Source organism: Copadichromis virginalis, linkage group LG3 (genome assembly GCF_057382275.1).
Source record: "Copadichromis virginalis isolate Kocher_CV1m ecotype Utaka linkage group LG3, C_Virginalis_male_GT1.1, whole genome shotgun sequence".
In the NCBI taxonomy this organism is placed as follows: Eukaryota; Metazoa; Chordata; class Actinopteri; order Cichliformes; family Cichlidae; genus Copadichromis; species Copadichromis virginalis.
The window spans coordinates 47,283,740-47,306,905 of record NC_140620.1 but is presented as its reverse complement, the minus strand read 5'-3'; the positions used below and the strand labels follow the sequence as shown (position 1 = coordinate 47,306,905).

At 40.5% G+C, this 23,166-nt stretch overlaps 1 protein-coding gene across 35 annotated transcripts in view; it reads right to left on the bottom strand.

Annotated features, from left to right (window-relative positions):
- Positions 1-23,166, bottom strand: part of ptprda (protein tyrosine phosphatase receptor type Da) — a 426,095-nt gene that overhangs the window by 147,064 nt on the left and 255,865 nt on the right. Inside the window, exon 1 of one of the 35 annotated variants that reach the window (XM_085451393.1) lies at positions 840-1,234. The exons of the other annotated variants lie outside the window; for them this stretch is intronic. The gene's annotated coding sequence lies outside the window, so the exon portion shown is untranslated. Of the gene's footprint in view, positions 1-839; positions 1,235-23,166 lie in introns of those variants that run through there. 35 annotated transcript variants of the gene reach the window in all.

The following is a 23,166-nucleotide window of genomic DNA, read 5'->3' as shown; positions in this document are numbered from 1 at the left end:
AGAGAATGAGTCCCCTAGTGGCCCAACTGGCACACTGAGCACAGGTGGCATGTACTCCTGGAAATAAAGGCTCGCTTTCACCTGACTGACAGACAAGTGCTGCTTTTATTATTCTAATTTTTTAAAAGCAGTTAACTGTAACGCCTCCTCGTCAATAAACACTAAAAAAATGTTCTAAAAAAAGACAGGTAAGATGAGGGACCTCTGGAGAGTTTTTAGAATGCACTTTGAAAATTCCTCGCACTCCACTCGCTGCCTACAAAGGCAGGATGCACTAATACGAACCGTATACTCACGACAGCCACTCGGCTTATAAAGAGGGCTTAAAATAGCGTGTTTTTTTAGGATAACACAGCGCAGAAAAAAATAGTTACCAGTTTATTTTAAAATAAATAAAAAAATAATGTAAAAAGCAAACGTAAATATTATAAATACATTAAGTGCGTGCGGATAATCTACTGAACACCTCAACGCAAACCCCACGTCATGACCAAAATATAGCACAGACAAATTTGCTCACGTGCAGGTGCATTTTAAGGTTTTTGTTTTTTAAATCAGCCAGTCAAAGGAAGCTATTTCGTGTCATTCCGCGCGAATTTCTTACTGTAATGTGGCCCTGAAAGCAACATCGCGTCGCGCGAGTTCACAAAAACTACAAGTTGGACACACGAACACGGCAGCGCGAGGACAGAAAAGCCCGTCCACATACGTGTAACGGCCCCCGCTAATGTTTGAACCAACTTCGCGAGCCTGTGCGCGCACCTCAAATCACTGCGGCAGCCACTTCACTTCCCACCGTCACAACCTCCAAACTCCCAGGCTCGTCAAACATCTCTTACCTTATCACCATTTTGCAGTCACTCTCAAACTCAGTCTGTCCTTTATTTTTTTCTGCGTAAAGGGAAGTCGAGTTTCTTTTTCTTCTTTCTGTTTTACATCCACTAAATGGCAGGCGAGTCCCGGGGAAAATACCGTGGAAGAAAGAAATCCGTCCTCAGGTCCTTCTTCTTCTTTCTTTCTTTCCTTCTTCTTTCCTCCCCCGTCTGTTCGTTCTTATTTCGCGTCTTTCCTTGAGATGTCCGTCACCGGTGATTGGGGGGGGGGAGAGATGGGGGTGAAAAAAAAAACACGCACGTGGGGCGTGTATAATATATTCTCTGGTTTGGGTCTGTCTCTGTTGTGCTCGTTAGATCTTCATTGAATTGAACGTGGCGAGACTGTGGTTGTGTTTGGAGAGCGCGGTGTGCCTGGGACACACTGCTCTCTCTCTCTCTCTCTCCCCTCACTCATCCGCCTCGGTACGTCTGTCTGAGTCTCTCTCTCTCTCTCTCTCTCTCTCTCTCTCTCTTCACCGAGACCTGAGCACGAACTTGGTGTGTGCGTTTGTGTGTTTTTGCGTGTGTGAAAGGGTGGGTGGGTTGGGGGGAGAGGTGACGTCACTCAGCGAGGTCCCACTCTGCCAGCTCTCCTGGATCAACTTTCCTTCCCAAGTCCACTGCAGGAATGTCCATTTGGACATGGCTATTTTAGAGGAAGATTGGTGTGAAAGGGAAGAGCCAGAGTGGGTGTGAGTGTTTAGATTTGACCTGGTAATTATTTTCAGATGCTAAATCAAGACAACCTCTTTAGCTCCCATGTGTCTCTGTATGTCAGTTATTTTAGAGTTGTAAATGTGTTGTAAAGATTTCCCCCCCTTTTTAAGTCATTTTGAATCAGATTCCAACACGATGTCTATCAGCAACAGACTGTTTAATACAAATAAAAAGATGTGTCTATGCTGCACATATTTAGAGAGAATCCACAGAAATGAGGTGTGAGGTCAAAAGGGGGAATTGAATGGCTTTGGTTGTCAAGGAGGCAGTACATTACAAACAAGTAGAAATCAGTGCAGTTGGTCAGGAACATCTCCCTCTAACCATCATCAGTCAGGATAGTTCATTGCTTCATCTACAAATCAAAGTTAAGACTCTATAATGCCCTCATATCAGACTCCGCCCCCCCAAAAGTAAGTATGTTTCTTTTTGTGGGTCCAAGCCTATTAAAACTGAACTTAGCTTAAATAGGCTTGTGAGCACGGGACATGGTAGAAGTAGAGAAACGTTTTTCTCGGGTCCTACCTACTTCCTGTCACCATTACTTATTTCATCTGTAGTTGCATAAAGTCACAGAATGCCACTCACTTTCTATGATCTCTGGTTACAGCATTGCTCTAAAGGACTTCCATTGTGGATGTAGTTTCATGGTGGAATGTATGCTACCATCCAGACATGTTTGTTTTCAGGGAAGGTCTTGCTTATTTTAAGCAAGCCTATGTTAAACCACAACAGTGTGGTAAAGGTCTGGTAACTGAAAGGGGCCTGTCTGCAGTCCAGACCTGACACTCGTTGAAAGCTAGTCTGATTATAAAACCAAAAAATACAACAAATGAGGAACTGATGGAAAGAAACACCGCAATGGAAAGAGACAATCTAACGAGCATCTGGATAAAATGCCAGCCACTCCACTGAACTGAAGTTAGTGCTCTAACACACAAAAATGTCCACAAACATGCTTATTTATTCATGACATTTTCGCAGTTACTTATTGTCAGTAATTGACCTGCAGTCTTCCCAACTCTGGACAGCTGCTGGCTAAACAACAACAGCCTATTATAAGCTAACACTATGATGGCATAGTGCTAGCTTGAGTGTCCTAAAAAGCACACTTTACCTCTGACAAAAAAAAAAAATTACAATCTTACATCGTATGACTTTATTCACTACATGTTTGACTCTATCATTGCTAGATCCAACCTCAGAGAAAGTTTTACTAATTCTAGCTAACATAGACTAACAGCAGCTAACACTGGCTAACAACCGCTAACGGAGGCTAAGAGCAGCACTTATCGACAGAAAAGTTCAGAATATCCTCAACAACTCATATCAGCATCTGAAGTTAGCTTCACTGACTCATCAATTCGTAGAAAACTCCTTCCACAAAGTTTTACAGCCACCTCCAGAGTAAATAGAGTTGGACAGATTGACAGCTGAGGTAACAGCGGACTGACACCTTACACTCACTACAGATGAAAAAAAGAGTCTTTGGGGTGATTCAAGGGGTAAAAATATAAAATACTGAAAAATATATAATTGGCACATATCTGCTTTTTTTTTTTTTTTTTACTGATTTATTACTAAATGTTAAGATTATTCAAATATGCTACAACATAGTGTGTAAAAAATTGCTCAGAAACACTGGCTGGTCATGGCTGTTATGAGGTATAGTCTAGATTTAATGTTTTTGATATCTCTTGGCTGACTAAAATATATTAGCGCTACACCTTAGATGTACTTCTTTTGCAGGGGTAAAAAAACAGAATTCAGTTGCAATCTACTGACAGCTAGTGGTGAGATTTTATACACTGTACCTTTAATTTCAGCTATGGGTTACCAGTAAAGAGGTAGTCTCCAAAATGATCAGTTTCTGTGCTAATACTTGTATAGATGCTGTATTATGTAAGCAAGACAAGATGAATCTGTTACAAAGTGCAGTACCTGAGTAGTAGTTATAGCTTTTATAGCTAGTAAATGCAGCTGCCAAGCCAAGAATAAAAACAATACCATAAAATAATCAATCTTAAATACGAGTTGTACTGTACTTGCGTTTGTTACTTGATTATAGATGGTTGCTTTTCCCCACAGTGGACAAACAGAGATGTAGCATTACCTACATTTCCTGACTTTGGTTTGGTTCATAATAAATATCATTGTGTACAGTAAGGTGCCTCTAAACCCTCCTGAGAGACACAGATCCCTGTAGGGATCTTATATTGATTCTTTTGTCAAACTGAACCTAAAGTGCATGCATGCAAGCATTGCTTCTTCATGTAGGAAAACTGCCTTTACATATGCAGGAACTAAACCAATGCCAGCCTGTTGATCAGGAACCTCCAAGTCTAAGAATTCCTAGATGTGGTTCATGCATGTCTATGTCACCGCCTAGGCATAATGTCACACAACAAGGGGATAATATTGCTCTTTATAACACAGTGAAGTGAATGGACCTCTGATGTAGGGCTACAGAAAATAACAGCAATGGCCTGGGGAGACAGATGACTAAGACCAATAGTGTTTTCAGAAAAGTTGCCTCTATGGCAGCAAGCCAAAACCTCTGATGAACAACCTGGCCCTGCAGACACGTAGATCTAGCATCCAACAATAGTACACTGAGAGACAGAGAGACAGACTACTGCAGTCAGCAGATCTGTTTTCTTACCTGCACTCAGCCACGTCATGTATCTGATTGAGTAACCGTGATGGTGATTTACACCTGCAAATTATACCCAGCTTCATTTTGTAAGGGCAGAATTAGATTCAGTCTATGCATGTAGAAAAAGAAAGTGTTGGTTTTCTGACAATGAACCATGGAGCAACTCGATGAAATTACTGTAAGGTGAACTATTGGCCTCAACTGCTGGCTATGAGAAAGCATTGTGGGAGTGAGACTGTTGTGTCTCAAGGCACAATGCACTGTAGATCACAAATGTGTGGATATCACGACAACACTTTCTTGGATTGTTTGGAATATTATTCTTATGTAAAAGGAGTAGAGGTTGGAAAGCTAATTTGGTTGTAACAATGAGGTGCCAGATTCCAAACATTTAAAGATTCAATTTCATTCATAAAACTCAATTTGCTTTAATAAAACAATTTTGTTGACATTCACCCTTGATGCATGACTGCAAGAGATTTTGTTTTTTCAAATCTCTCAACAATATTGTTGATCTTTGAATATAATTGCGTGGCACTAGATATTAGATTTACAGTTCTGCTCTGCTTCTAACCTTGTTCTTTTATATTCTTGGCACCATCTATAGCAGTAATACAGCAGCACTTGTTGATAAATGGGGGCAAGGGTAGGATTTATCAAGAGGCTGCCTTGCTCCCCTATCGTGGCTGAACTTTGTTGCCCAACAAGACACGGTAGTCTATAAACCAACTGTCCTTCAATAAGAAGGATCCAAGAGAGACCTGGGAAAATAGATTACCACCTGCTGCAGGTTTACCTACCAGCACTGACAGGAAAAGGACAATTTTAAAGACTCTAGCAAGGGAAAATTTCTTTGTTGTAGGACAGTGATAATGCATTAGTGTTACATGCGTCAGTAGTGTTTGAAATCCTGCAGTGGACATATTTACATTTATATGTGCGTGGGGTCATGCAAAGTGAAGCACTGATTGACATTTACTATGTAAATACAATGCAAATGCTAGTAACGATGCTAAAGGTTATCCTGTATCAATATGCATTCACTTTAGATGAATAATGTAAATAAACCCTTTGATGTATGTGCTTCCCTGTGTACGTACCCACACAGTAAATCTTTGGGGATGATTCTGACTTTAGAAAACTAATTAACATTAAATATTCTCAATACTTTGAAATTCAGTGGAACTGCTTTTTTCTTTTTCAGTAGACAAAAATCAGCAGTTGACTGTTGAATAATTTGAATGCCATATTCAATTATAAGCAAAGTCAGCGCTGTGGATATTTAAATAATGTGCTACGCAAGCTATCTGAATTCTGGTTGAATATGTTGGCAGCTATTGCAGGTACTGGCATGATATTTTACACAAACATTAGGCAAATGTCATTCTTCTTCTAGTTTTGCCGACAGGTCAAAATTGTTCACATGTCCTGTCAAATATCTCAAAACTAGCATAACTATTGGCACCAGTTGGTTTATAGAACGACTCGTAATAACTTCGGACATATCCTATGACTTTTCAGTCTTATACTGCTTTAAAGTTGAAACAGCTTCAGGTTTTAAACAGATACTTACATCTGTTAGTTTTCAGTTTTCAGTTTTATATGTCATATGCAAGTTAGCACAGGGTCAACATTGCAATGAAATGTGTTTGATGAGCAGCAGTAAGAGAAAATATAATAAAATATAATAAAATAAAATAATAAAAAAATAATAAAAAAATAGAAAAATAGTAAGGAGCAAAATATTAGAGAGACATGGTAAAAGAGAAAAGATGACTAAATATATATGTATCTATAAATATAAATATATGTACACTAGTGATTAAATAAGAAAATCTTGAAAAGTTATGTCGCATGTTAGCATTTAGCCCCTATATGCTTCACTAGTATCGTAACTGTAGAGTTATTCTTTGTTAAAAGTACCGCAAGTCCCATTTAGCAGTGCAGCATCTTAGCCTTTCACAGCTCCTTTGTGCCATGGTGCTTGAGTTGGTGGATCATTTCTGCTTAAGTTAAACCTTTTCCCTCTGCAGGGTCGTCAGCAGTGTCCTTGTGGACAGTTTAAGCTACTGTACAAGGCAGATTAATTCATTAGATGATTTTTTGTACTGGGTGCATTGTTTAGTTCTTTGGGATCACACCTTAAAGTCACATTTATGTGTTGTGTTTCAGCTTTGAACCAGCTTGATGAGTGGTTCTATAAGTTGTGGGGAGAGAAACAAAGAACCTTTATTTTGCTTAAAGAGGTTCTGAGTAATGTTTGTCAGATGAATTTGAAAAAAGGCTACTGTTGACACACATTATCATTGCTCAACAGGTTTGGGTCAATTCGAGTGCAACTCAATCCAATAACTGTTATATCAGTAACACTTCAGTTAGTGTTTTGATTGCAGATAATTTGCAGAGTAACTCTGATTATACAGACTATTTATAATTCAGCAACCACATTTAATGCTAGATTTAAAAAATCAACAACAACCAAAAAAAACCCCAATATCTTTCACTGTCAATCTTCTCATACCCCGAGGTTCAGGCCTTCTCACCCTTGACAAGTTGCTGGCACTTTACAAATGACTGTCTGTCAAATCATTACTCTGGTTTCTGTGACCAAAGACAGCACCATGTATAATGCTGCAGAGAAGAGAGGCAACTTATCTGAATCAAAAACAAGGAGTGTTGTTTTCAGCTCCTCTCGCCCAGGAGTTGATACATTTATAGCCCCTACCTCCCCCCACAGTCCCGATCAAGTAAACCAGTCATCGTAAAATTAATTTCCCCATCAAGCGAGACTCGCGCTCTTTGGGATAACAATCTATCCTAAGCGGATAAATCTAATCCAATGTGTTGAGACGGCTGGAGATTGACTTATTTATGGCCGCTGCCCATGCAGTTGAGAAAGAGAGGAAGGAGGGTGGTGGGTGGAGGGGGCTAAGTGCAACAAATGCCAAGGTGATACTGCACATATCTCCAAGGCACGAAAAATGTAAACCAACACCCAACTCTAGTCCTTGGCCGAGACATCTAATACTTCTCTCCTTCTTGGAATCTGTCAGATGTGATGAATGGCTAAGCATACAGTCATGCCTTCATGAGCAATTAACATTTAGTCAAAAATTGGAAGACTTAATAGTCAAAGAGTTCATCACAGACAAAACAAGGTTTTTATGATGTCGCCGAAACGATTGTGATGTTTAAACGTGAGATTGATTGCCGTAATTACGCAAACGATATGGAAGAAGTGACTAATTTACTGGTCAGACGCCAGACAGCTGTATAGAGACTTAAACAATCACTGATAATGCCTGCACAATTCACTTACTGACCTACATAACTTGGAGACTACACAGTCGTATCACACGTCTCTGAGGACAAATCACACTTTAATGTCTCTTTTAATGCCAGACCATTAAATTAACCCTGTTTATCTTTTTCAAATTGCTGCCTTCGAGAATTACCTTGACCCAAGATGGCTGTCTCATGACGAAGGGTGAAAATTGTGTATTATTATTAGTTATTTTCTTGAAAAGTCATGATGGCACAAAGAAAAATTGTAACAATCAGAGTGAACTTTGCAACCTTTAACCGAATTAATAATTTTTAGGTTAATAGTTTTCTGCAATGTTAAGTTATCCTGAATAAATAAGCTACAATCCTTATAACTCTCTGTCTCTCTATCTGATCCGATTTGACTGACACTGCAGCGAATCCAATTTTGATCTAAATGTTGACAAAGTTCACAGACACTGTGACACTGACATTTTTTAAGGTTCAAATGCATAAATCTCATGCAATAACATCCGAAAGATATTATAATATTAGACGAGCTTACTAAAGGTCTGCGTTTCATGTTTGATCTGTTTTCACTTGCTATCAGCTGTGCAGCACGTTACATCAATATGCCATGCAAAAGGTAGTGAGACCAAAGAAGCACACACGAGCGCAGACTGCTTGTTCATTGTGTATTAGTTGCATAATCCATAGCTCGGTGTGCAAGAATGCGTCAAATATTGCCCTTCGCACAGAGGGTCGCAAGCATATCGACAACGGGAACGCAATGGGCTGCACTCCTAAGGAGGTAACTTGAACTCTTATGTGACCTGAACAGTTTTTCCTTTCACGGGGCATGTCATGATGAGAAAACCAAAAGCTTAGTCATCTGTTCTGAAACTGCTGAGTCATGAGTAGTCAATATCACCTTATTATGATGTCAAGCGGAATCAGATTTGCAATGAGGCTTGTGGATGGGGCCTCGGTTTGATTTAGTTTAGTGCTGGCATGGGGTGCAATGAGCTGAAAAGCAATTAGGTCCATTAAGAGATCAACTGGGATGGCGTGAGCAGCCGCGGTGTGCAGCGGCCTGCACAGAGACAAAGAGAGAGATAAAGGTAGCAAGGGAGAGAGAGTTGGACAGATTGAGTCAACTCCTGCCTGATGGAGTCACTCTGTGGAACCTAGCTCAGGACACCGTCCACTAAACCGGCTAAAATGTGCATTTGGATTAAATGTTAAATTTATGTGTGAGTGAAGTGAGTCGGGCACAGTGTTCCCCTTACAAGTCTGCATCAACACTGCTTTCATACACTTGATATGGTAGGAGGAAGATTAAAGGAAGTGGAGGTGGACAAGTGAAAGTGGATGACAGGGGCTTTCCCCCAAAACTAATCTAACCGCAGCAGCACTTGACTAATATTCAGTCAGCGTGAAGTCACATTTGCAGCTGTGGAGGGCCCTTCTTATGCAGAAGGAGGGTATGCATATGCAGGTAAGCTGTGAGAACCCACTACTCTCCTCCTTAAGTAGCAAACAGCTGTCACGGTGAATACCAATACCTAAGTTGTTGTGCCTTTGAGTTATGTTATGTGCTGTTTCCATGCAAATACAGACCTTCTCAAAAGAATGAACATATGGTCTGTATACTTTATGCGCACTATAAGAAAATACAGGTAAGAACTTAGTAAGCGCCAACAGGCAGGGTTAAAAAAAATAAAGTCATAGCAGAAGTGCAAAAATGTGCAATTCCTGGAGTGGCCACTTGAGGGTGACCCAATTCTGCTGGATGTTTCTTCCTGTTACAAGGGAGTTTTTCCTTCCCACTGTCGCTAAGTGCTTGTTAATAGGGGGTTATCTGATCATTGGTGTTTCCTCTGTATTATTTTTAGGGTCCCTGCAATATAAAGCGCCTTGAGTTGACTGCTGTTGTGATTTGGTGAGCTATAAATAAAACTGATTCGAATTAATTCAGTGGATGACTTTTTAAAAATAATTTTTAATTCTTTTATAAGTTAACTGTTTGGATTTTGTTAGGGGACCGGCCGCTTTGACCTCTGTACATCATGACTGTCTGCTAGACACCAACTCTACTTTGAGCCACTGACAAGTCAGGACTCCAGCCTCTCACCCAAACACGATCATTTATGCCCCCTACAAAACCAAAATGGTAGCAGCCAAAATGTTATCTCCCTGCTAATGGTTCAAAAACTGGAATCCAAACACCTGTGGGTGACATCACAGTAACTGCGGCCATCTTTTATTTTCATTTTATGTTAAAGACATATTTAATGAGCTAGGTATACAGCGCTTGGTTGATTAGTGACTCAACAGTTCTGCTAATCCCTGAACTCACGTCATTATTGTTTTTCTTTTCTTTTTTTCTTTCTGTTGTATGACAATGGAAACAGTAAATATTAAGCTCTGGAAAGTTTTGGCTGAATTTTGTCTCATTTTAATTATTTATCATTGCAAAAATAAAACAATGTGAAAAAAAGCTGTCCATGGGATGGCCACTGATATAGCGAACCATCTACAGGACTGAGTAAAAAGACCGAGTTAAAACAGGATGAATCATTGCAACGATGTGATAATGTAATATAGCTACGATCCCTTTGTTTTACATTTCAGCTCTTTTCCTGTTTCTTTGTGATTCTCCCTTCCTGCCTGAATTCAAATAGGTGAGTCTGAGGGCGAATCACACACTCCCCCTTTTCTGTCTGTTTCCCCTCTATCCACTCCCATTCTTGTCTTTTCATTTATTTAAATTCCTCCTTACTCTAAAAGCCTTTTTACCTTGTCATCATCTTATACCACTTGCTCATTTATCTCCACCCTTCTCTGTCTTGCTCTCTATATCTACTTCTTCTGCTCTCTACCTCTCTGACTTTTCCTTGCCAAACTAATAGTGACACATACCTCATTTCTTTCTGTCTCTTTCCGTCTGTCTCTCTCTTTATCCTGCCTTTTCTCCCCTCTCTTTTTCTCTCTTTTAGCACATGTGGGCATTTACGAGGAGCCTCTCACCATAGCCGATTGATCATGGCCATTGTTTGCACTGGGTCCTCCATTTTACAGTCCAGTGTTCATGAAAAGGAGTGTCTGCCACTCCTATCCGTCACTCCCTCTACTCCCCCTTCAAAAAATATACTCTCCCTCACTCTCTCTTTGGCCAGTGATCCCCCACTGACATTTTCACAAGCACACCTTCATCAATTTCACACCTCCGATGCCCTTCTATGCCAATGTGGGAGGCAGGAGGAGGAGGAGGTGAATTGATGGGTGAAAGCTGACAAAGCTCGCGTGAATCTGAAGCCGGGGAGTGGCAGAGTTATTTAAGTGTAGGACAGATAGGACATGGAGGGTGATCAATATGTGTGTTATCAAAGTCCAGGAAATAAACAGCTGCATGACGTCAAACAAGTGCCCCAATTCAAAAATGTCCAGCAGTATGCAAAAAAAGAAAGAAAGAAAACAGTTTCATGATGACGACCACACTGACAGCTATCGGAATCTCAGCTTACCATTTGCTGCCCCCTGTAGTTAGCACCGTTCTCATGTACTTCTCCAAAGATGAGTGAGGCAGCCTGTGCTAAAACTTCAATAATGCAACAAAAGCCGAGATGAATAAAAAGCCGTCCAGAAGGTAAACATCCTCGGTACTCTCTTCCTCCCTTTAGACTCTGGAAATTAGGCTATTCTTTCATCAGCCAACTGGTGCATTTACGAGCCGCTAAATTAATTGGCGGCAGCGTTTAGATGTCAGCTGAAGCAAAGGTAGTACATTCACCTGAACAGTGAACAGAGCCTTGAGCCAAAGACTTCGATGAAACATCAGAGGAGATGGAGGAAAAGGAGGAGGAGGAGAGTGGAGCAAAAAGAAGAAGAAAAAAGAAAAGAGTCACAAGGTGGCTCATTCACTGGTTCAGGGGTTTATGGGATTGCTCCCAGCTGTCACTCTGTGTAGTGAATTCGCAGCACCGTAATATCTTAATTGTTTCAAATTAAATGCTCGTAAAATGGCAAAGGAAATGAGTTTTTCTCGCTGGCTAATCCAAAGCAGCCCCTTGACTTACATCTGGGCCTGCTTTAAGTGAGAGCTGGTTTAAAAGGTGGAATGGCTCCCATATGAGATAGCTATGGATAGCTCAGTGTGGAATTAGTTTTTAAAGGCTGTGAACTACGAGCCGATCGCTGCTCGACGCGTCTCCTAACTCTTTTTTCCTCTTTCCTTTGTCTCCTCATCATTTTTTTTCCTCTCCGCTTCCCCGTTTGCATTTTCATCTTTCTCTTTCATTCTTACTTCACAAGTTTATGTGTGTATTTATTCATGTTTATATAGAGGATGCGCGCACACAGGAGCTTATCATAATAAACAGTCTAAATATCCTGTGGGGATTCACACATTTAGTTTCCCTCTCATCTCCCTCCGGCACTCGGAGTCGCAACTCATTCCGCAGCACACGTTCGGATCACTCAACCTGCTAAAGCGTCCTGAATGACATCAGACTCGCTGTCAAATACACACACACGCAAATATATCCTCCTGTATGCATGCATGCATGCACATACATTATGCATGTACACGCTGACACACATGCAAGCTCGGAAACATTTAAACCACTCCTTAGTCTATCACCAACTGGTCTATATGCTACTAGAAACTCAAAGCGCACATAAACACATGACTTGTGTGTTAGCACAGTATGGCATCCTTCTTATGGCTATTCTGAATGCAATATCCGGTCCTAATGGATATCAGAATTTCATATTAGCCCCTGTTAACTTGACATCTCCCTCTTTTCATTCTTGTACAAATACCGGCTCAGAACGAAGCCCCTAGCAGGCAAATCCAACAGACAATTATGTGTCATTACATTTGCAAAGTGGTTTTGTGGTGGGGGGGGCTTTAGGTAGCGGTGGCAGTAGGGGCAGTGAAGTAGATTATTGTAAAATGAATCACCAACTGAGGAGGCCTGACACCTCTCCACGAGGAATCAGAGACTGGTTAGAAAAAAGAAAAGAAAAAAACAGAGGAGAGAGGGAGAGATGAGCAGAACCTAACAATACAGTCTTCTTTTTTAAATCACATCCCATTATCTACAGCAGCAGATAGTTAGTATCATTAAAATTAGAGATAAAATTGCAATTAATATTTTAAAAAAATGTAATTTTGTCATTTGCTAAATGGACTACTAAATGAAGCTTGGGATTGTTTCATCAGTACATCCAAATTACTTATGCTGCTAAGGCCAGAGAACCGTGCAGCACATCTGGGTGAAACTTGTCCAGCAAGTGCGCTAATTAGAGCTTGACTGATATAAGATTTTCAAGACCGATGCCGATACTTTCGGCGATTTAAAAATCCGATATATTGGCTGATATTTTGTTTTCTTACAGACACATAAAGCATAAACAGATTTCAAACATTTGCTATGTGTAGCTAGTTATGTCGTTAAAATATAAAAAAGGAAGACCATAAAAAAAAAACAGTTGGAGCAACCCACAGTTCCCGCAAAAGTAGCAACAAAAGACAACGAAAAAAACCCAAAAACAAACCACAACTTCAACAGGGAAGTTGCAGGGCGCCCTCTAGTGTACAAACTATGCAACATCAACACCATGACATGGTTGAAGGGTGTTTCTCTTCTTTCTTTCCTTTTTTCCCCCCATTTTTATTTGTTGGCTTTTACAAATGCTGATACTGATATATTGGTGAACAGCTCATATCAGCCTCTAACACCAATACATACTATGTAATTTGAAAGCTAGTGATTCTAGGAAAGATAGAGTAATGCATAGCAGGGGAAGAATAATGTGATTTGAAAATTAAAGCATGTTAACCTATTCTAGTCGAATCCCCCCAAAATTAATGCAGTTATTAGCCTGAAAGTGGAAGTACACAGATACTCAGACACAGAGATTTTTGTAGACAGCCTTGCCTCCTTCAGTTAATGTAGCCTTAAAACAAATTGTAATTTCTGTCTTTCTTTTTTTTCTAATACTTTTTATTTTGTACTTTTTCCAAATTTATAGTACATACAAACAAAAATAAGAAAAAAGAAGGCAAAAGAAACAAACTAAACAGAATGAAACACACATAATCTGTGGGAAGAAAAGGGGGCTGCTACCAGCCGGGGTATGCCCAATGTACCGTCCTATCGATCCCGTCCCAAAATTTCTGTCTTTCTTTTAATGAAAGAGAGAAATATTAAATATATGCAACATTTTTTCTGCTCAAATTTGAATCTTCGTGGAGTGAAAGGGACAGGTGTACGGTACAGTGATGATCTAAATACAAATCAGCTTTTAGACTACTGTGACAAAACGTCTTCAGTGACAAAGGTAATCGAGATGATTCTCTTTGAAATGAGCAGATTGTGACAGATGTTAGCAGCAGGGTATGTTTGTCTCTTTAAATTGACATTTGAGTAAGCTACGTGTAGCGCCAAACACGCCAAACCCTGGCTGTAATAATATTAGAATTCCTGTGGCTACTGTGGGTGAAAAATGTGCGAAATCAGCTTTAAAATGTTTTTTTTTTCACTAATCCTTTACATTACGGTCCATCTTCCACTTCTTATCATCTGCCTTTGCTCGTCTGCTGCATGCTGCATTGTTTTTAATATACTGCAGAGAATTCTCAACCCTGTCCTCTGATGCTTCACATCCCATCTCTCCCCTCTAATCTCCACTCCTGCTTCTGTCATTTCCATCTCCCCTCCCCTTCCTTTTCTGTTTTTCAAGCGTCCTTTTCTCTCCCCTCTCATGTCTCTCATCACCTCCACTCCTTTTCATTCCCCCCCTACCTGTACACTACACAACCCTCCCTCTTCTCTGGACTCTCATGTGCTCTTGGATCCTTTCCCACCCCTTTCTCTCTTTTCTGTTTTTCTCCGCGACTCTCGCTTTACCATTGTTATTACTTTTTTTTGCCTGTCCTGTCTCTGTGATTATCTTGTTACCATTGCTCTGGCAACAAATTCTCTTGACAATCGCTTTTCTTCTTATCCTTACATCTTCCCCATTCAAAATCTACTACGTGTGACTTGTTGCTTTCTGCGGTCGCCATTTATTTTCCCTCCTCTTCTTTTAAGTTTAAATTGTCCTCTATTAACTGTTCCCGTGCCTTACTCCAGACTATGCCTTTTCATTGCCAGCCTCACACTCTGCCTCACTCTCTTCCTCTTCTACTCTCTTGCTACCATGTTTGTGGCCTTTCGCTCTGTGCACATCTAATGGCTGGGGTGTAATCCACTGGCTAATCTGCTGACAGCCTGTGTGACAAGGCATTAGCTTTGTGTCACTGCCTACCATGCTGCTTCTCAGCATGTGTGTGTCAGAGAGAGTCAAAAAAAACGGGGGGTTGTGGGGAGAAAAGGGCGAGTCTGTGGATGTTGTGCGTCTGCATGCATACATTTCTTTGTGTATATGCTTGAATGTGTGATGGGGCACAAGTAATGTGTCTCTGTTGCTTGATATCAGCTGGATGCCCAAGCGTAAAATTGATACCGAGGCTCCCGAGTTTTCCGCGAACTTTCACCTTTCCATTTTTTTCCACTATTTATGTCCACCGCTGCTCCTATTTCCCCCCCCAGTCCATGTGTAATAGCAGTTTTAATAAGATGCCAGGTCAGAGTGTTAGCAAGAGGCAGACTGGGCAAGACAGGGCAAAACAGCCTTGTCAGGGCGCCTCACTGCTCTGTCAGGCATCCAGCCATGTCAAATAGGGCTCAGTTTGTAACCAAATATTGGATTTTCTATTATTTCCACTATAATAGCTTGGACATGATTGTATTTCTTTCAGCAAAAGCTTATTGTGCTGCATTTAGCTCTAAAGCCGGCTGCTCATTCTGCTGCAGCTGTATAATTAGTACTATTATCGCCATTATTGATTAATCTGTTGATTGTTATTATTCTGTCCGGGATCGGCTGTTTTGTCTATACAATGTCTAAAATTAGCAAACGTCTCAAAAAAGATGAGTTTCTCATGACTTGAGCGTTGAGTGATTTTGCCTCGGTCATTCGCTCGTTTTAACTTTGCTGTTGTTCTTTTGTGCTCATGCACGTCCATGCACGTCTCATTTCTTTGCATCTTTTGTACAAAAAGAAGGTATTCTTTCTCATTAGAAGAACCAGCCCTGCTGAGCGAGGGGGAGCTCACCTTGCACTTTCCTGCATTTTTCTCCTTTTAGCTTCTGTCCCTTTCTTTAGCGGTCTCCTCCCCCCGCCCGCGTCTCCACCTGAGTGATCCTGTTATCACAGCTGACCCCTTTGCGAGATCTGTCGACAGCCAAAGAGATTACACACAAGGCCACGGAACACACCGGGCTACCCGTTTGAAGAGAGTGGGAGAGACTGCCTGATCCCTTGATGCTGATAAAATGCCCAAGGCTTTGGGGATTCAGGAAGGTCCTGTTGGGAATGGGTGGAGCTTTAGGGTGGGAGGGTTGTTTTTTTTTAGGGGTTTCTTTTGCTATAGTCAACTTTAAGTCTACTTCTAATCACTTTGCTTTTCAGAGGGGATCAAGGAAAGGAGAATAGGGGCTTGGTTTGGACTGAAAGCGGGCCCTGATGGAGCTGAGGATAAGGTTGTTGTGGCTTGATTCAATAACAGTTTGCAGGAAAACGTAGGTGTAGCATATTGATGGAAAATGCTTTAGTGCTTGGATGAAACACAATGATTTAAAGAAATGGTTTCGTGGCCTTTCCTACATGGATTTTTTAATTCACGCAGCTCACTTGAACAGCTTGTAGATCCATTCCTTGCAAGAATTTTTCTTTGAACCCTGTCAGCAAAAGACTTGCTTCATCTGTAGTGTAATCTCGCATTTCATAGCTGCTCAGGCTCATAAAGGACAAGTTATATTAGTTTTATTGGTTGCCACCAATGCCTCCTCTGAACATTTTCCAGCTAATGAATCATACTCCCTGGAGAAGTGTGATTCATTTCATTCATGCTAATTCGTGGGTCTTCCTTCGTACATCCCTCCAAACTTCCCGTTTTTGACTGTTTTTGCCGCACGGGGGATACGTCTACCATTCAAGTGAGAACACAGCACAATTATTATTGCTTCATGCAGCACAAAAGCAGAGCGGAGAGAGACAGACTCTTATGAAACACGGCTTGCCAAAATGCTGTCAGAGACGGAGGTTTGATGGCTCACTCGTCCGTGGCCTCCGCATCATGTTGTCTTCACCAGCTGTTGTTTGACAGAAAGGGATTCTTCCCGCAGTGTGCAAAGACACAGCTATCAACTTAAGAGACTTGACAGGAACACACTATGGGGCCGTTTCTCTACTGTATCATAATAGGTATTACTGGTGGAGCATCTGCAAACGGCACCAGATAAAACAACGGCAACAAATTGCAAAGAAGTTGGAAAAGTGGAGCCCTGGTGGTTTCTTTCTCTTTAGAATAGAATCATATTTCTTCCTGACTTCAGGCTGACACTGTAAAAGGTTGTTGCACTGAGATACCTATGTTCATAAAATACATCATAAACCTTCTGGTTCAGCTTTTTAAAGCAGTTCTTTGTCATCGCGTTTTGCAGTGGAACCAGGAAACAGAGAAGCGCACCAACGAATGCAGTCCCGGGAAAGCAAGACTGTGAAAGAAACTGCCTTTTATTGATCTCTCCTAATTACTCGAGTCAATAAAATTTATGGCTTCAAGGCTTGCCAGAATCCACTTATATGGCATACTGAGTTAAGCAATCACTTCTAATGGCGACTGATTAAATGATATACTGTTGTGTGCCAAACAAAAGCAGTACAGAACAAACACGGTGGGGTTTAAAGCCCAGTATGGAGCTACACTGCCAACGAAGAGCATCAGAACTGAGCATGAAAAACCTCCAAAACTGAACGACGCAAATAAAATGAGCCACTGCTTATTTCCCGTGTAGCTTCCTAAAAGTCAGTCATGTGTTCAGCGTTTTCTACCAAATTCCCATTGTGTACATCAGCTGTAACCATACCAGTGAAAGCGGATCACTACAGATCACCATCCTCTGTGCAGACACATGTATGTATAGAATTGAATAAAATATGACATACTCTACCGGGCTTGTTGCTGCTGATTGTGAGAGCAGGCCAGAGCTCCCTACACTTAGTAGATCATCGTAATTAAAACATAAATAGGAGGTATTGAACTGCATGCAGTCAACAGAGCTAGTTCCAGGGAAACATTGATTCATGCATGCACTTCGAACCAATTGCTCTCCTATGCATGGTGAATTATAGAAATAAAATATATAATATAAAGGGTAGAAGCCTTCTAAATAAAATCAATAGCAAGCTGCCTCGACTTCTCAAATAGTAGACAGTGAATTACAATCAAGCAAATGAAGCCGGTGGTGGTGGGGGTTTACAACATTTTCCATGAATGCAGAATAAGATACAGAACACACATTTAAGCTGTGAGTCTGATGAAATATCTCATAGGAATTAGAAAAATTAAAACATTTTAAATACTTACTGGTTCAGTTTTTTTTTTTAAATATTTGCAATAACTGTTAGCATCACAGAGTGTAATGTGTTAGCATAAATACATACTCCACCTTTCAAAATGTAGCAACTAACTACTACTATTATTATTATTATTACTACCAGTGTTGGTCAAGTTACTTGAAAAAAGTAATTAGTTACTAATGACTAATTAGCTCTGAAAAAGGTAATCCCATTACTTTACTAATTACTTATTTTCAAAAGTAATTAGTTACTTTATTACTTAGTTACTTTTTAAAAAAAGGATACACAACCTGAATAGGTAATAAAGCAATAGACCTTTCACCCCATTCTATTTTTTCTGCATAATGCATCATATAAAATGTAATCATTAGTTTTAAATTAGTTTTAATCTTTTAACTTTATGCACGTTGCATCAAGCAAAAATTAAATTATATGCAACATTCTCTGACTGGAAGAAATTTGTTTAACATTTAAACCTATTTTCAGCATATTCCAGCACATAAAATAAAATAAGTTTGTGTTTACACTCACTCTTTCAAATAGATGCAAGTAAAACGCAGCAAAAGATAAATACAATCAAAGATTCTGCGGCACTAAGTCCTGTCGCTCTTAAATCTATTGTCATCTGTTTAGCAGAAGTGGGGCCGGGGGAGGTTTGCCCGGTGCCGCAGAGGTCATTCCCGTGCTTGCTCAGATTCGAAGCTTAATTTTTCACTGCAGAAGGAAGTTTTCTTCCCACGCAGAGTGTACAGCGGACGCTAATGTTTTTGTCACTTTTTACAGAATCAAACTCAAAGTAATGTGAATACTTCCAAGCTTTAAACGCTGCATGGTCGTACTCTCTCCCGCGCTCCATATTATCCACTGTTGATCCACACATGTCTGTTGCTGCCACGGAGGTCGTAATGACGTGCGTTACTAAAATCACGGTTTAGTAACACAGTAACGCAGCATGTTTAAGGGAAAGTAACAGTAATCTAAATCCTTTTTTGCAATAGTAACTCGTTACTTGAAAACAATAGTAATCGGATTACGCGTTACTTCCCATCTCCGATTACTACTACTACACTAAAAAACCACTACTGTAAAAATACTGGGAATTGTAAACAGTAAAAGACACTTCTTTGTGAATACAGTGCACAGTAATGTAAATGCTGATGTCTTTGAGGAAATAATACTGACGCCAAGCTACTGTAAATTTTTATGGGATAATGAATTAAGAGTGATCAGCTGTTATCGCGTCATAGTTCAACATGAACTATGACACGATAACAGACATGAAAACAAACTTAACGTGTATTGTGCATGAGCAAAGACGTGCACATGCATTTTTACAATAATAAACCATTTATGAAAATTACAGCAGGAACAGCAAAACAACGCGGCAAACAAATAACTGACAGTAGAAACTGTTGTTGCAGTGGGCAGACTGAAAAGAAACTACTGTTAAAATGTAGCAAATGCACCTGCCTGTACTTTCCTGCAATTTAAAAGGGAAACTTCTTACTTTGTACCCTAAGTGCTTTTTGCTGTTGTTCAGTGTTAAGGATCAAAGACACCTGTCTACGACTAACACAAAGAGGGAGCAAGAAGCATAATTTGTCATTTGCCATAGACACCCGAATAAAAAGGCATATTTTGGTTTGCCATGTTTTGTTTTTTTTTTTGCTAAATAGTGAATTTAAAATGTACTTCTAAATGTTTCTTTCACCAGACATGTTTTCTTTTTCCTTCCTCTGGAGTGAGCCCAGCCTGGCAGCGTGGAGCTTTATCTCAGTCAGCCATATTTGTTAGTTTGAAAGCATTCCTAATTTACCCCGAATACAGAGAAAATTAGTCCTACTTAAGATAGTCGGCAACAAGAAAGCTTTGTGCAAACACTGGACTTTGATGTGTATCTGTAGTCTGAATAAGCCACAAGCCTGCCTTGTGATGATGGTTAATGGAAAAGTATAAAGGTCTAGAGTAATACCAATGCAATCTTTTTTTTTTTTTTACATGACATTTGTGCTAAACAATAATATCAGTATAGCTACGCATGAATTCCAGGTGCTTTAAACCCAGATTTGTTCAATAAGAATACACACGTGCTGCAATGCACCAAAACTAATTCGTTTAAGTGCATTTACTTCTTCATCACCTAACACAGTTATCCGAGTAATTCATTTCAGTTAACCAGAGCAGAGAGTAAAAATCTGTATGTTCTCTCACCTTGGAAGTTTAAGGTTCACCTCGAGGGACGCTGCTTTTTTCCCCTCTCTTTCCGTCTGTAAAGCTAATATAGCGTGATGAAGGAACAGAAGCACGTGGATTGTAATTTTGCATAGGTGCCATGTGTTACAGCTTCAGGAGCATTCCTTAAAATGGCTCTGGGCATGCACCTGCACCCCATGTTCCACATTTATAAATCTACATCTTAAAATGACTTGTAGGTTTAAAGCAACAATCCCACACTAACTACACAAAGTGCAAAGTGAATTTTTGCAACAGGAAAAAAAACAAAAACAAACCCAAACCCATTATGGAACTGTGTAATCTTCACTTCCTGAAAATGTGTCTAATCATCAATTTGCGAACAGTGTCCTTAACTGCTGCCAACATCATATGGGGGAAAGTGGGGTCAGGAATTAATGGTGGGAAAAAAAGAGCCAAAGAGGGAGCACACAGAGCAGAGCAGTTACAGATGAGTGCAGGTATGAAGACAGCTGTGGCAGGGGAAAGAGGCTACACAGAGAGTGGACTGCATGTATGGGGAAAATTGGATAGGGAAACAACAGAGGGAGGGGAGAGGCAGGCGAGAAGAGATAGGAAGGGTAGAGTGGCAGGAGAATGAAACAGGGCAGAAAGAAGGGAAATGAAGGAGGGGGATGAAGGAGAAAGGGAAAATTGGAGAAAAGGCAATGGAAGGGAGTGAAGGAAAAGCTTTTCCTCCCAGCCGTATACTGTATCCTCAAAGCAGCTTTCATCCACCCCTCACATCATCAGCCTAGGTTGAGAAACCACTCTGCAAACTCCACGCATAGACACATGCCCAAAAAAAATGGCCTTTGACTGTAATCACCAGTCTACCTTTTGGCATCATGCAATATCATTTTTTTATGCATTTCATTGCTACTGGGATCTACTTAAAAAGGAAAATGAAAAGCCCCAAAAGGTTTCCTCTAATTATAGACAAAGTGAGCTTCATGAGCCAGCTGAATACTGAAGCCTTTCTAGCTTGTAGGACTTGGCTAGAATTGAATGATTTGTTTTTCTTTTGTTCAGCTGGAAATCAAAGGGGCACTTGCACAGGTATATTAGTACAGACAGGCGCAGACACAAGAAAGACAAACATGAGCATATATTAGCAAATGTTCATACAGATAAATTCTATTTTCTGAACTGACAACACAATACACTCGCCAGCCACAATATTAGACCGCCCTAGTGCTGGTTTTGCTTTCAAAGCTCGTTTAATTATTTGGGAGACAGATTCAACAAGGTGCTGGAAACATTCCTCAGAGATTTTTTGGTCCATATTAACATGATAGCATCACACATTTGCTGCAGATTTATTGGCCGTATATCCATGATGTGAATCTCCTGTGCCACTACATCCCAAAATGCTCTATTTGGATTGAGATCTTGTGACTGCGGAGGCCGTTTGAGAACAGTCGCTGTCATGTTCAAGAAACCACTTTGAGATTATTAGAGCTTTGTGAAATGGCACATTGTCCAGCTGGAAGTAGCCATCACAAGATAGGTACACTGTGATCATAAAGGCAAGAACACGGTCAGCAACGATAATCAGGTCGGCTGTAGAATTTAAACACTGCTCAAGTGGTACTAAAAAGGGGGCCAAAGTGTGCCAAGCAAATATCCCCAACATCATTACACCACCACCACCAGCCTGAACTGTTGCCACAAGGCAAGATGGATCCAAGCTTTCACGTTGTTTACATCAAATTCTGATCCTACCATCCAACTGTTGTAGCAGAAACTCTGGAAAAACATTGCCTGATCTGAGGAGTCAATCTTTTATTGTCCAGTTAAGGTAAGCCTGTGCAAATTTGATCCTCGGCTCCTTATCTTAGATGACATGAGTGGCTACCTGGTGTGGTCTTCTGTGATGGCAGATTCAACACCAAGTTGGCTTTATTGCCGAACAGCAAAACTCTTATTACTCACTCCAGACAACAACTCTGTAGCGCCCCACCTTCAGGAACTATTTCCTGTTTTAGCCCTTTCAACATAAGAGTATGTTGCTCTATAGGATTCCATCACAAGATGCTCTTCTGCATACCGTGGTTGCAACACGTATTTATTTCTACATCATCATCAAGACACTTTTTTAAAACCCTAGAGATGTTTGTGAAACACTCAGACTACCCCATCTGGCACCAACATCCATGGCACATTCAAAGTCACTTAAATCACCTTACATCTCTCATTCTCATGCTCAGTTTGAACTTCAGCAGGTTATCTAGACCAGGGGTGTCCAACTCCAGGCCTCAACGGCCAATGTCCTTTTAGATCGCACCCTGGGTCAACACAACACTGAATCAAATGATTAATTTATTACCAGGCCTCTGGAGAACTTCAAGACATGTTGAGGAGATCATTTAGCCATTTAAATCAGCTGTGTTGGATCAAAAACACATCTATACCCTGCAGGACACCGGTCCTTGAGGCCTCGAGTTGGACACCCCTGATCTAAACCATGGCCACATGTCTAAATACACTGAGTTGCTAACATGTGACTGTTTGATTAGATATTTGCACTGACAAGCTGTTGAACAGGTGTACCTAAAAATGTGGCCAGGACTTATATAAGGCAAAACAAACCTTTACTAGATACATTAAGCATGCTCATGCACTGTGATGCCTGTGTAAAGGCACACAACCTGAATAAACGCTCGGAGCAGAGAGGAGACAAAGGAATTAAAGCGAGGCTGACTAACAGAGTATGACATGTCCAAAGCCTATCACTAATTATGCCCCCACTGCTACAAACTGCTCCCTTACTATGATCCAGTGAAACACGACACAGCAACAAAGGGCTCCAGTAATTACTGCTAAAGTATCCTATAAGTGAAGTGTGTGCTTTTTTCCCTGCATGTTATAAAAGAGTTTGAGATCCTAGTGGCATTAAGTTTCAAACTTTAAGATTTAAACTAAGGCTGATTTCAGTATTGTTTT